At 42.2% G+C, this 14,174-nt stretch overlaps 1 protein-coding gene across 2 annotated transcripts in view; it reads left to right on the top strand.

The window, feature by feature from the left end:
- CTNND2 (catenin delta 2) overlaps positions 1–14,174 on the top strand; it is a 918,117-nt gene that overhangs the window by 484,667 nt on the left and 419,276 nt on the right. The gene's annotated exons all lie outside the window — the stretch shown is intronic.

Raw genomic sequence — 14,174 nt, forward strand, 5'->3', positions numbered from 1 at the left:
TGGGTGCTCATCACAAGTGCCCTCACTAGTTCCCATCACCTGTTTTCCCCACTGCCCCCCACCTCCCCTCTGATAACCATCAGTTTGTTCTCTTGTAGTTAAGAGTCTGTTTCTTGATTTGTTTCTCTCTCTTCACTCTTTCCTCTACTTGTTTGTTTTTTAAATTCCATATATGAGTGAAATCGTATGGTATTTGTCTTTCTCTGACTTATTTTGCTTAGCATAATACTCTTTAGCTCCATCCATGTCATTAAAAATGGCAAGATTTCTCCCTAAAATTTACATTTTCCTATGTTATTTCTAAGGTAAAATGTTGGCATTTCTGTTCTCCATTCTCTCCTCCTTTCACTTTTTAAAAAAGATTTTATTTATTTAAATATTTCTTTATTTGAGAGGGTGAGCGAGTGCACATGCATAATCAGGGGGAGGAAGAGGGAAAGAATCCCAAGCAGCCTCCATGCTGGCTGAACACTGGACTCAATATTACAACCCCAAGATCATGACCAAAACTGAAACCAAGAGTAGAATACCTAACCCACTGAGCCACCCAGGTGCCCCTCATCATGTCCCTTTTTAAATGCTTTTGGAAAAATCTATACAAAATGCCAAGGTCTAGTTTCTGTGTGACATTTTCTGTGAGAGGAGCTCATTAGAATAATTTATCAGGGGCTCATATGCCTTAGAAATGGGTCCAATAGGAACTGAACCAACACCAACTCATTTCATTTACACCATTAAGCACATTAGGTGATGAAGATTTTGTCATTTCCCCTCTTGCCAGACAAAACCAACAAATTAAAAGTGAAGGATGTCCTCACTGCCTATGAATTTCCTGAGCTTCTCCATCGAGGCTCCCTCTGGAGTCCTAATTTGCCCTATTGCCTTAAACCAACATGTGAGCATCAGAAGTAGACCAGGGACATTCTAATGACAACTGTCACTGATGAGTTCTGATTTATCTGTGTGTAATTGTCCCCAATTAGAAACCACTGGGAACACATCATAGGACGTTTATAAGTGAAAAGAGTGTTTCATTTAACAGGAAGCTTGAGTGAATGAAATATGATCATGGGCTTAATTAAGAAGAGGAAAATTAGTTGTTCAAGTCTGTAGGATGAACAGAATTGAACAATTAAAAACAGATATTATTATATAGTGATGTAAGATGTAGTGCTATTTGAAAACAAAAGATTTTCCATAGAAATGTCCATACCACATACTCATCCCTACCCCCCCCCCAGAAGCATAATTTGGCCCACTGTGGCCTTTTTTGAATCAAATACATACTGAACTTGGGGCACCTGGGTGGCTCAATCAGTTAAGCATCTGCTGTTGGCTCAAGTCATGATCCCGGGGTCCTGGAATCGAGCCCCACATAAGACTCCCTGCCCAGTGGGGAGTCTGCTGCTCCCCCTGCTTGTGTTCTCTCCCTCACTCAGAGTCTCAAATAAATAAATAAAATATTTTTAAAAAGATATATACTGAACTTAAGAAAAAATGGAAATATGTAAATTTAGGCATATAAAAATATAATTAAAGCTTTATTGTTTTTATAAAAAAAATTTGTCATCGTGCACCACTAAATAATACGTGCTTTGATAATTTTATATATAGGGTAATAGCTGATTAGTGATTGTTTTTATTCCAATCGAGGTTGTACAAAACAAAACACTCAGTAGATTACTTATTCCACTGATGTTTTATGATAGAAATATAATAAAAGAGTTCTAGTCCCTTATTGTCACAGTGCGATTCTAAAGAAGAGAAAATTCAGTGAAACAAATAAAAGGACACTTAGAATATGAAGTGGAAGTCCTGGCTTGAACTAACTGTGCTGATCTTCATTTATGAACAAATGTTTTATGAATGCCAGGCAAAGATATTTATACTGTGGAATACAGAGATGAATTCTGTTTGGCTTCTTGTCCTCAAGGAGTCCACAGTCTAGCAAAGTATTAAAAACAAGTCATTGTAGGGACACCTGGGTGGCTCAGTGGTTGAGCGTCTGCCTTGGCTCAGGGCATGATCTGAGGTCCTGGGATAGAGTCCCCCATCGGGCTTCCTGCATGGAGCCTGCTTCTCCCTCTGTCTGTGTCTCTGCCTCTCTCTGTGTGTCTCTCATGAATAAATAACTAAAATCTTTTTTAAAAAGTCGTTGTAGTGTGTTTTGACGAGTAATAAGGCTGTTTTGGGGTCTCAGGCGACACAGAGCCTCACTCAGCCTGGTCATCTGAAGCAGGTGGCTGAGGCTGGGTCCTCAGGCGGGTCAAGAGGATCCTCACAAACCAAGCAGGTGCTGCAAAGGAGCCTGGTTGCATCTCCTAGGCAATGGGAAAGCGCTGAAGGCTTCCGAATTAGGAGTTCCACGCCCAGCGTCCTGCTCCAGGACGCTGATTGCAGGGCCCAGCGGATACTTGACAGGAGCAAGAAGAGACTGCAGGCGGGGAGTACAGCAGCTAGGGGTGGAGTGAGTTGGAGGGGAGGGAGGGAAGGGTTGGAGGATACCCTGTTTGTGTCTAGGACCTTCGTGTGTATTTCCATTTCATCCCCACCATAGCCATCTGTGGTAGCTCATGTTTAGAGCCAGTTGTATAGTCTGCAACCATCAGTGCACAATGAAAACGCGGAGTTGTTGTTTAAAAAGCAGGGGGTGGAATGCCATTAAAGGTGCAACAAAGACACTAAAGCGTTTTCCTTTCTCCCACGTGCCCTCGCTCGTCTCCTGCCTCTCGCGCTCGCTCTCGGCATCACGTCATCTCTAATTTACTATGTATTGCCATCCTAAGTAAAGAAACGTTAAAATTTTAAACTATTGGCACAAATTTTACCATGTATCTCGATACTGTGCGATGCCAGATTTAAATGCAAATACAGGAGCGCCTGAGTTGTGCGCAGAGTCGCGGACGTGAAGCGGGTCGCCCTCAGAGCCCGCACCTGCGTGGAACTTCGTCCCCGCTGCGCGAATCCACTCTGCTGGGCGGATCCACTTTCAGCTTGCACCCGACTGAAGAGTGAGGGAAGGCCAAAGAAAGCAGCAACGCGGCTGCCTAGCTTTGCGCGGACCCCCAGGCCCAGGAAAGCGTGCGGGCGGCCGCCCCTGTTCTTGGTTCCTAGGGCCTCACCGCAGCCAGCCTTCGGAGCAAGCCCTGGCTCCGCGGGCCAGCACGGTCTTCGCAGGCAGCGGCGCTCCCGGCCCTCGTGGCCACAGGCCCCCCACCCCACCCCTCCTGGAGGCCGCGGAGCCCCCCCCTCCCCGCCTGGAGGCCTGCGGGCCCCCCAACAGGCCTGTGGGCCCCCCCATCCCGCCTGGAGGCCTGCGTCCCCCCCCCGCCCCCCCAGCCTGGAGGCCTGCGGGGGCCCTCCCCCTGCCCCCCGCACGGCTGGGCCCAGGGGGCACGGCGAGCTCCCCGGGGTGGGGCAGCCGCTCGCTACGGCCTCAGTTTCCCGCATCCCGCTTGCAGAACACAGGCTCGGGGGGCCTCTGAGCTTGGAACAGGCCGTGAAGTGAGGCCCACCCTGCTAAGGTTATCCGGGCGCCCAGGAGGAGACGGCGGTTGCCCAGGGACTGACACTGCCTGGCCGCCTCCGGCTGTGCGCAACCCGTGGTGCTGCGAACCAAACGTCAGTCAGTGACCCTCTGCGAGAACAGCTTGGCCCCTGCGCTCCAGGTGGGGGCCGCCGCGGGCTGGCGGGGGGGAGAAGGATGGCACCGACGCGGACTGCTACAAGGGAAGATGGAAATGTAAGGCCGAGGAGCAGGGAGGCCGGGGGTCTGCGGACCGAAGGCTCCTCGGAGAAACAAACCTTCAGGAGCAAGGGGACGATCCTGGCTAAACTGACCTAACAGGGTTCATGCGGAAGGCCGGCCCGCTGGGAAAGGTAGGAATGGAGAACCCATCAGATAGAGAGTCTCCGACGTCAAGCATGGGGATTCGGGGCAACTGACTTGGCAGGATTCCTGCTGAAACTAGACTCTGCAAGGGACCTGATGAGAGCCTACAACTGCAGCTGGGCAGAAGGGGAGCTCACAGGAGCCTAACTGAAGTCTGATCACGGAGAGAATCTTCGTCCTTGGGAAGCCACACCGGCCCCTCAGGCGCAGAGCTCCTTACAGCACCAGGAAAGAACACGAAAGCTCCAAGTGTAGAAACTGTAAAGGGAGTGGGTGTCAAGGCACATTCATAGTGGAGAATGGATAGGTAGATGCTAAGGGTCTCAGGAACGATGTGGGGGAAGATATTCTTTAAATATCTTAGGAACATTAATAGATATTTCGATTCATGGATTTTAAAATTGTTTTATACATTTGGCAGGTGGCACAGTTGTTTAGTGAGATCTCACATTCAAAATGCTCAGTCTTTTTTAAAAAGAAGACTCAGGACAATTAAAGGCACACCACCTTGTGTGGGTAAGATAGGGAGAAGATGGGGATGCTGATCCAGCTTTTCAGTTTCAAACCTCAGATAATGCCAGAAAGAAGGCAACTTTTAATGTATGATTTTTCCCTTACCACAACAAATAGGGAAAACAACACACAGATGTAACCAAGGAAACCAATTTTCAGGAGTCGGGATGGTGGGTAGGGGGTTGTGGAAGCAGACTGGCACTGGGGTAGCTCCCCTGCGAATTAGCAGGAGGAGCAGGAGCCTGCCTACCAGGTGCAAGCCTAACTTTAATGAATATGCTTCCAGAGAGCCAATGAGTTGTATCATGTGAGGTCTCTTGGACTCACGTAGAATGCATTAAGACTTGTATTTTGCTTCAGGACTGTAAGCCAAAGTACCATTTTTAATTTTCCCCAAAAGCATATGGCAATGGAAGTGAATACAGGGGCCTGATGAGCAGGGAGCTTAGATATAATGGATGAATTTCCATTCAGAAGCAGCCCAACTCCTTGCATCTGATTGGCAGTGGGCAGTATGATTGCTGTATTATGCTCCAGGGATAATGCCTTCATTCACAGAACAAAGCCCAGGGCAGAGTCACTTGAGTTCTGCCTACTGGGAATGAAGAACAAAAAGGGTAATCAGAAGTTCGAAGTGGTTTCTTCCCCACCCCCACCCCCATTTCTTCCTTCTCTCTTTTGTTCCATCCTTCCATTTCCTTTACTCCACTCTTCCCAAGGTCCTTTTAATTCTAGTTTATTATATGGGAATAAATGAATAGCATATTGCATGTAGAGAAAACGGGGAAAAGTGTACCAAACCGTACCCCACTATTTTTTAACCTTTTTATTTTGAAATGATTATAGATTCATGGGAAGTAACAAAATAAAATACAGAGACATATCTTACAATTCTCCCAGTTTCCATCAATGGAGCATCTCTGCTGTACCTGTGTACAACAATAGCATGACCGGGAAATTGCCATTGGTACACTCCCGGATCTCCCCAGTTTTACATGCACTCCTGTGTGTGTGTGTGTGTATGTGTGTGTGTGTGTGTGTGTGTGTGTGTGTGTGTTTACTTTAGTTCAGTGGAGTCTTACCACATCGGAGCTTTGTGGGACTACCACCACAAGATGCAGGATGATTCCAGCACGCTGCGGCCTCCTGCTTCCCCTTGGCCATCACATCAGAAACCCTGGCAACCCCTGACTTCTTCTCCAGGCCTGTAATTTTGTTATCTCAAGAATGTTATCTTTTTCACTCAGCGTGATTCCCTTGAGATCCCTCCAAACTGTCGTTTTGTACATCTATCAATAATCCATTTCTTCTCATTGCTACATCCCTCTCCTTGGTATGGATGTATTAGCTTGTTTCACCATTCACCTGTTGCAGAACATTTGGTTGTTTCTAGTTTGGGGCATTTATGGATAAACTATCAACATTTGTGTACCTATTAAACATTGAACTGAAGTGAATTAACTTCAGTTAATCACAATGTTTAATGTTCAATTAAACATTGAAGTGAAGTGAACTTTTAAAAACCGCTACTGCTCATAAGGAAGTAAAGGTCTATAATACCAGGAGAGTTGTTCACAAACATTATAGGATTTCTGCCCTCTAAGGACACTGAAATTGAAACTTATTTTTAAAATCATCTGCTGCTACCCAAGGACAGAAAACAGAAGATTGAGACTTCTGTTTTCTGTGAAACAGGCATGGTTATTTGCATAAATTTCCATTAAATGTCTAAGAGGTGTTAGCTTCACTTATATTAATAAAATCATATCACTTTCCGTCAAATTCAGTACTCAGGGTTTGACTTTTCTGTAATAGACAACACACCTATGGAGCAAGAACAGGTGAAAGAATACCTGGAACGAACCAGTGCATTTAATTTTTTTTTTTTAGGATTTTATTTATTTATTTGACAGAGAGCACAAGCAAGGGGAGCAGAGGCAGAGGGAGAGGGAGAAGCAGGCTCCTCGCTAAGCAGGGAACCCGATGTGGGGCTCAATCCAAGGACCCCAAGATAATGACCTGAGCTGAAGGCAGACACTTAACTGACTGAGCCACCCAGGTCCCCCAAATCTGTGCATTTTAGAAAAACAGGAGTGAGGGACACTCCCCACACAATCTCACATGATCCCAAGAAGCTAGGAAAACATAAAGTTGAGCCGTCTTTTGTCCAGAGACATCCCCACAGCTCAGGAGCTCCTTTCACTGAGAAGACCCTAACAACTGAGATCATTCTAGGGGAAAGACTGAAACTTGGAGCATCCAAGAACCTTCATACACGTACCACCTCCGCTGGCAAACAAACCCACTGCTCTTCTCTTTTCCTGCCTAAGAAATCAGTTATTAATGATCAAATTGCAAAATGCAGTAGAGCCCTCTATTCACTCTCAAGATCCATGAGTGAAATCTTCAGATTCACCTAAGACCCAACCAGGAGTTGCGAGGAACAACCAAGGAGATTATTAACATAACAATGTATAATGCAGTAGTATACACTTAGTACACAAACTGCATAAACTATTCTGTTTCTGGTAGTCTGGAAGGCATTTCCAAATATTACAAGATCTCAGAGTCATTTAATTAACCGTATCCCTGGTCATCTGTGATTACAATTTACTACATTCCAGTTTATGGAATGATCACAGACAAAAATATTACAATAACTTTATTGTATAAAATGGCTGGCATTCAGGGATTTTGCTTCAACTACTGCAAAATTCTGATGTGCTAGTATGAGCATTTAAAAAAATGCCTAGCTCAGGCGTGAGAAATCTCACAGAAAACTACAGAGGAAGATATATAACATGAGAATTTTCTAGTTTATAATTTACGAATTGTTCCTTCTTCTGGTATTGACTTTTATACACAGTGTGTCTCTTGTAATATAACTGCAATCAACTCCAAAACTAGAAAAGCATTCGAAGAAGAGAAACTTGAAAGTATGTCTTTCCCATGGTAAGAGCTTGACTTTTGTGTAGATAGCACGTTGAGAGTGTTGAGCCGAGGGCTAATTCTTTGTGGTTGCTAGAAACTGGAGTATGTATTTTGAAGGAATGAAAACAAAACAGAATTCATGTTAGCCCCCTGTTGTGTGGCTCTGGCCGGCCAGCGCACAAACCTGACATTGTCCTGATACCCTGTGATAAACACCGTGACCGTGTGTATCCAGGCTACGGCATGAGAGCCGCTACCACTCTGCCAATATCAGTTGTTTGGATAATTTGTCAGTCACCAGCTCCACCAAAATTAACTTAGGAATATGAATTTTCCCTGCCTCAAATAAAAAGAAACTAATAATAGTAATTTGGGTCTGATTTATTTTCTTCCAAGGTTTTGAAAATAACTAATGGACTTTATGGTTTTTGACTATGGCAAGAACAGTAGCAGGTGTCAGCAGAGGCCTCTGTGCAGGAGTAATGGGAAAACCTATGGTTCAAAAGGGGAATCCTTTGGAAATCGCAGACCCCCTCTTTTTCTTCACCATGTTAGTGTAGAAAAAAATAAAAGAAAAGACGGACAATTTGAATCGTGCAAAGCTTATAGCATACGGGTGTGCTGGTATTTATTGGTCCCTAGCACGGACAACTAGAATTGCATATGGCACATCTATCGAACTTTCAGTTCTGAGTTGGCTGTGCTCTCTCAGCCTTCGGTTCTGCATGTGATAATGAGGGCTTACTTTGTTTTTTAATGCCTCCTATGCTCCTGCACTGTTCTGTGGGTTTTACATACATAAGTTTTCATAAAATCCCTATGGGAATTTCTAGTAAATCTCTAGTTTATAAACGGGGAAACTGAGGTTTAAATAGATTAAGTGGCAGGTCCTGTATGCAGTAGTGCCTTGGGCACACCTTTTCATGCAGTTCCCACACCCCTGTGGGACTGCAAAGTTCCAAGGAGCTGGCCCTGCGTCTCTTTGTTCTGTATACGCAAAGCCACTGTGAACACTCACCAAGAATTTGTGGTGGCCCTATTTCCGTTTCTCCAGGACTCACTGTGACCAGCATCCTAGGCAGACACCACCGTGCCTGGGTATTGTCTTAATGCCCACTATTCTTATTTCCACAAGTCTGTTCCCCATTCTAACCCTCCCACAACAGCTGTAGTGGGCTTCAAAGGATAAAATAGAGTAAGCTATAACCTATAAGCCACAAAAACCATTTTAGCAATATATAATAGAATAAGAAGCAATTCCATATTTGCTCAAGACATGCCCAGGTTTTGATCACCTGATAAATAAACCACTTGATACAAACTAATTTATTCATTCTCAAAATGTCTCCACTTAGGCCCAGAAAATGTTAGTACTTTGCCCAAGTGTCCTAGACTGAAAGGAGCTGCACTGGATTCCAGGCTCAGGGAGTCTGGCTTGTGAGTCCACACACTTGGCCACTACACACAACGTCCTAGTTTGGGAGCTTTGTGGCCCCCTGACTATACGTTGTAGCCCCATAAACATTTTTATAATGGCTGTAAAATCATATTTCTAACCAGAATAGGTAAAGCAGAAAGAGGATGTATGCTCTAATAATTAAAGAAAGAAACGTGCCAATGCATGGCGGAGAGATTAGAACATTCCCATGGGAATATTCCACCACTACGTATGGAGACCACAAGGCAGTAGACTGAAGGGAAATCTGTTCTGGGGGAAGCAGTTACTCACCAGTCCTAATGAATACGGTCTGGGTGCAGTGCTTGAAGGTAGAAAGGCGCTGCCTATAGCACAGCTCCACAGGCGAGCGCTTCTCAACATTTCTACTGAATATATTTCCATTATAATTGGGACTTTTGACTAAGGTTATTTTGTCTTGCAATCAGTGCCCCTTCTTGTGATGTGGCTGCATGCAAAACTGTATGCCAAAAAGTATTTTTTGGTAGAGTACAATTTTAGGTCATACAGACATCATAAATATAAGGCCCTTTGTTCCCATGGGCAAAAATCAAACATTAGTTCTGAAGCCATTTGCTGCACGCTAGTTTCTCCAGCTTGTGTTTTAGGTACTTTGCTTAATTTGAAAGCAGACTAACAAAAAATTCATAGCTGCTTACCTTTATTTCATTTTGAATCATATTGTGAGCAGTAATACACCACATGATACAGCATAGGGATCGATGCTCTGAGCATCGGAGAGCTGGAAAAGAAAATAAGAAAAGATATTTGTGTGAGTTCATGACAGAGTAGCTCTAGTAATGTTTTGCTTTGTGTCTTTTCTTTTTTTCTTTTTTAAAGATTTATTTATTTATTTATGATAGAGAGAGAGACAGGCAGAGACACAGGCAGAGGGAGAAGCAGGCTCCATGCAGGGAGCCTAACGTGGGACTCGATTCTGGGTCTCCAAGATCAGGCCCTGGACCGAAGGCAGCGCTAAACCGCTGAGCCACCCGGGCTGCCCTGCTTTGTGTCTTTTCCTGACATTAAACAAACTCTGAACTTTCATATATATATGAAAGTAGCCTGCAGGTAGATAAGAAAGAAGACTATCATGCTGGAAATGAGGAGGGTGAAAATCACTTCCCAAGGATCTCAAAGGATATTCTTCAGTTTAAACTAGATTTTCCCCCCAACATCATGCCTGCAGAAGTTGGAAGTTATTGGCTGCTTACTTGAAATGTTTAAGCTCATATCAAAACATAGGAAAAGTGATCCTGTCATTTCATCACATGGAAAATGGAGACAAAAGTAATTATAGCTCTAAATCCATTATTTCCCTCCACTATTTGGACTTATGCATTTCAGATTTTTTTGGTATTATTTGGATTTCAACTATGAGTGATTCTAATAATGATGGGGATATTGTGTAAAACTGAGTTACAAGGATTTACCTAAGCATTTAACTAAACATATTTCTGAATGTAAGAATCATGATGTTTTCCTATTCCCAAAATCTAAATTAATATTAACATTACCCCTCACTTTTCATGAAGTGAAATATTAAGGATAAAAGAGAAATTCCTTTTTTACCCCTTCTCAGGCATTTCTCTCTGTTCTTCCTCAGAGGCTACCACTGTCATGAATTTAGGTGCATTTTTAAATCTATGTTTATATGATTTTCCTCAATGGATAGATAGATAGTTGAAAAGCTAGTCTAAACCAAAGACTAACCTTTGTGTACATACATGTATTGATACACAATATTGTTTGGTCAGTGTTTTTTAAATTCACATAATCGGGATCGTGTAATACATATGTGAAATTTGCATTTTGAGAACCACCACTCTATAGTTTGCTTTTGAGAACCACCTATGTTGATACATTATGTATTTGGCTAATTTCTTTTAACTGCTGAATGGTGTTGATTCCATTTTTACATCCTATACATAGGCAGTCATATTTGTTCATTCCCTATTACTGATCACTCAGGTCATTGCTGTTGTTTTGCTACTGCCAACAATAGGCATGAACACTCTTGTCCAGGTGTCCTGGCCAGAGGGGTGCAGGTTTCCCTGGAAGCTCTACCTACAAGCAGAATTACTGAGTGATGAGGCAGCTGCATATAAAACATTACCAAGTATTGCCTCATTGCTCACCCAAGTGACTGATTTACTCTTTCATGGGGCAGTGTATGAGAGTTCTTATTTCCCTACTTCCTCTCCAACACGTAATACGGTCAGACTTTCTAATTGTTTCACAGCCTGTGGCATATAAAGAATTGCCTTGTGTTTAGTTTATATTCTTTCAGTTGCTAATAGGTTTGAATCTCTTTTAATATGTTCAGTGACCACACATTCTTGATTTTTTTTCTTCAGTGCATCAGCTGTATGTATATTTATTGACCTCTCTTCTGTTTGACCTTTTAATCTTTATCTTAAAATGATTTGTAGGAGTTATTTTAATGTTCTGGAAGCTAACCCTGTATAAGTTACATGCATCACAAATGTCTTCTCCCAGGATGTGATTTGTTTTTTCAACTTGGTTTATGGTGTTATGTTACGTTTTTGTTTTTAATCATATAGGAGTTTAATTTTGCTGTTACTGAAAGTGTGAATAGAATGCGGCCTCTAGAACAGGATACCAAGGGCCATAATCCTACCTCCACTGCTGCTAGATGTGGGGTCTCCAGCAAGTTCTTGAACATTATTTACCTCAGTTTCATTATCTGTAAATTGGGAATACAGTACCTGTCTCAAAACTGCTGTCATGAAAGTTAAATGTAAATCAGAATACTGCCTGGTATAAAGTGAGAACTATGTAAGTGTTAGCTGTTAGGATTTGTGCTTTTAATACATTGTTTTAAAAATTCTTTCTTAGCACTACTGATTTATGTATATGTTTAAAGGTTAAATGTAAGGTAGCCTTCGTTGTAATATGTATTTTTTGCATAAGAATTGGGTTCGGGAACTTGTACATAGTTATATTTAAATACTGACTAGTCTAAATTACATCTCTATTTTATTAAATTTAATTCTTTACAGATTACTTCTATTTCAAGAAACAGCATTTTGGTAGTAAAGCAAACTTTATTTTCCAAAATTTAACATGCTTGGAAATTCCAACTGCTTCAAAAATCACTTTTATATTATACTAAATTGAACAATAAAATTGGGGGAAAGTTCACCATGAGTAATTCCTAAACGGCTGAAATAATGTCTGAGACACAGGCATAATCTGTGTTTATCGGATGAATAGTTTGTTTGCTTTTTTAAAAAGCATCCACCCAAAAGCAGTTTTTAAGAGAAGGAATCAAGTGTATAAAATATACAATTGCATAAAATCCCTTGACAGAGCGAGTAAAGCATGCACTTAATGGAAATAAAATCCAAACCAGGTTTCTCTTGGGACTTCTATTTTCTATGATAGGTCATACTTTTTAATGCATTTTAACTGTGCTGAAGAAATCAGGAAACCTTTTAAATGATTAATGCTGCTTATCTGGCCAAAAGGAAGTTTCCTCTGCTTTGTGAGGATCGTTTCATATTCACTAGGAATGGTATTCTTTCAATTGTAATACAAAATGTCTCTTATTGTTTCTGTTACATCATAAAATGGAAACACTTTTGAAAGAAATGACCAAAAGGTAAATATTATATAAAACTGGCATGTGTAGTCTTACACATTAAATCACCCATTATTTTTTTTAAATCACCCATTATTGTAGATGAGCAGATAGATCTCACAGGATGAGTAAAAGCTGTCAGACCGCCTTATTTGTGTTAGAGTGACCCCAGACATTTTCTCCCAACGCTACACTGTGGAAATGGAAGACAGAGAAACAAGAAACACCTTGCAGCCTCAAATACTGCCATGTTTCTGTGTTACTCAGTGTGCCATTTAGTCTACAGAAACAAAGCCCCTCCAGCTCCAGAGTTCTCACACAACAGTGCTTTATTTCTCACTCATGCTGTGGCTTCTCTGGGCTGGCAGAAATCTTCTTCCCACCTATTCAGGGACCCATCTCAACAGGGACTAGGAGAGAAAGAGAGTGTGAGGATCTCATGCCTGCCCTTCTGTGCTTGAGGCAGGACGTGGCACTTGTCACTTCCCCTCACAGGCTTTTACGTGGCCCTCTCTGTACACCATGGTGTAGAGTGTGCTCCTCGATGGCTGCAAGGAGAGCAGTAGCGAGTGCAGCCTCACCTTACTCTTACCGCTTCTGGTGGGAAGTCACTGGAGTGTGGTTCCCTTCATGACTTTTTTATTGTGAGCTGGGAATATGAGCTTTGGAGTGGGACAAATTAGTTTGAATCACCGTTGAGCTCCTTATGATCCATGTGGTCGAGTTATTTAACACCAATAACTCTTGATTGGCCATCTATCAGAAGAGCATTGTGGTTGACAGGAATTAGCAGAGCCAAGGAAGACAGTAAGTACTTAGTAAGGGGCCGTACTGGTAAAAGGAATGCAGCGCCATAGAGACAGCAGTGAATCCGAGAGGGTGTAGCAAGAGGCCATTTTTATTATATCAGAAAAATATTGTATCATTTTCCTGGGGCTGCCATAACAAATTACCACAGCTGAGTGGCTTAAGACAAAAGAAATGCATTCTCTCACAGTTTCAGAAGCTGGAAGTTCAAAATCAAGGTATCAGAAGGGCTATGTTCCCTATGAAGGAGGGGGAAGAGGCAGGAGGATCATTCTTTACTTCTTCTGGGTTCTGATGGCTCCAGGAATTCTGTGATGGCTCCAGGCATCTTTTGGCTTGTAGATGCATAACTCCAATCTCTGCTTCCACTTTCATAAAACCTTCTCTTCTGTGTCTTTCTCCATTGCTATCTCTTAGAAGGACAGTTAACATGGGATTTAGGATGATCTCATCTGAAGAACTTTAACTTCATTACATCTGCAAAACTGCTTTTTTTCCAATAAGTAGCCATGTAGTTTCTAGACATTTAATGTGATCCTAGCTTTTGGGGGTGGGGGACACCATTCAGCTTACTACAAATATGAAAGCATCTTTTATTCCTATTTAGAATGCCACTTAGTAACTGAACATGAATGCAATTCTTAAAGCATTGACTTTAGGATTACATTTCTCTTTTAAGTGTGAAACTTTCTAGTTATATGTTACCACTATATAGCACATACCTTTTTGATACAAGAAAAAGTTGCATTGGATTAAATTTGTAAAGTTATCATTTCATGTATTATTTCTGCCTATAGTTTTCACCATTGTGAAACCATTTTCCAGTTGACTAAAATGAATTGGTTGAGGAATAAGATACCCTGTAAAAGTCACATGTCTCTTGAAGGACTATCCTTGCATTCATGTATGTCAGCCATAGCTTTTTTGAACACTGATTTATACCAGAATTCCCTTTTCCTTGTCCCTCTGTA

This window comes from Nyctereutes procyonoides, unplaced genomic scaffold (genome assembly GCF_905146905.1).
Source record: "Nyctereutes procyonoides isolate TBG_1078 unplaced genomic scaffold, NYPRO_anot_genome, whole genome shotgun sequence".
NCBI classification, from domain to species: domain Eukaryota; kingdom Metazoa; phylum Chordata; class Mammalia; order Carnivora; family Canidae; genus Nyctereutes; species Nyctereutes procyonoides.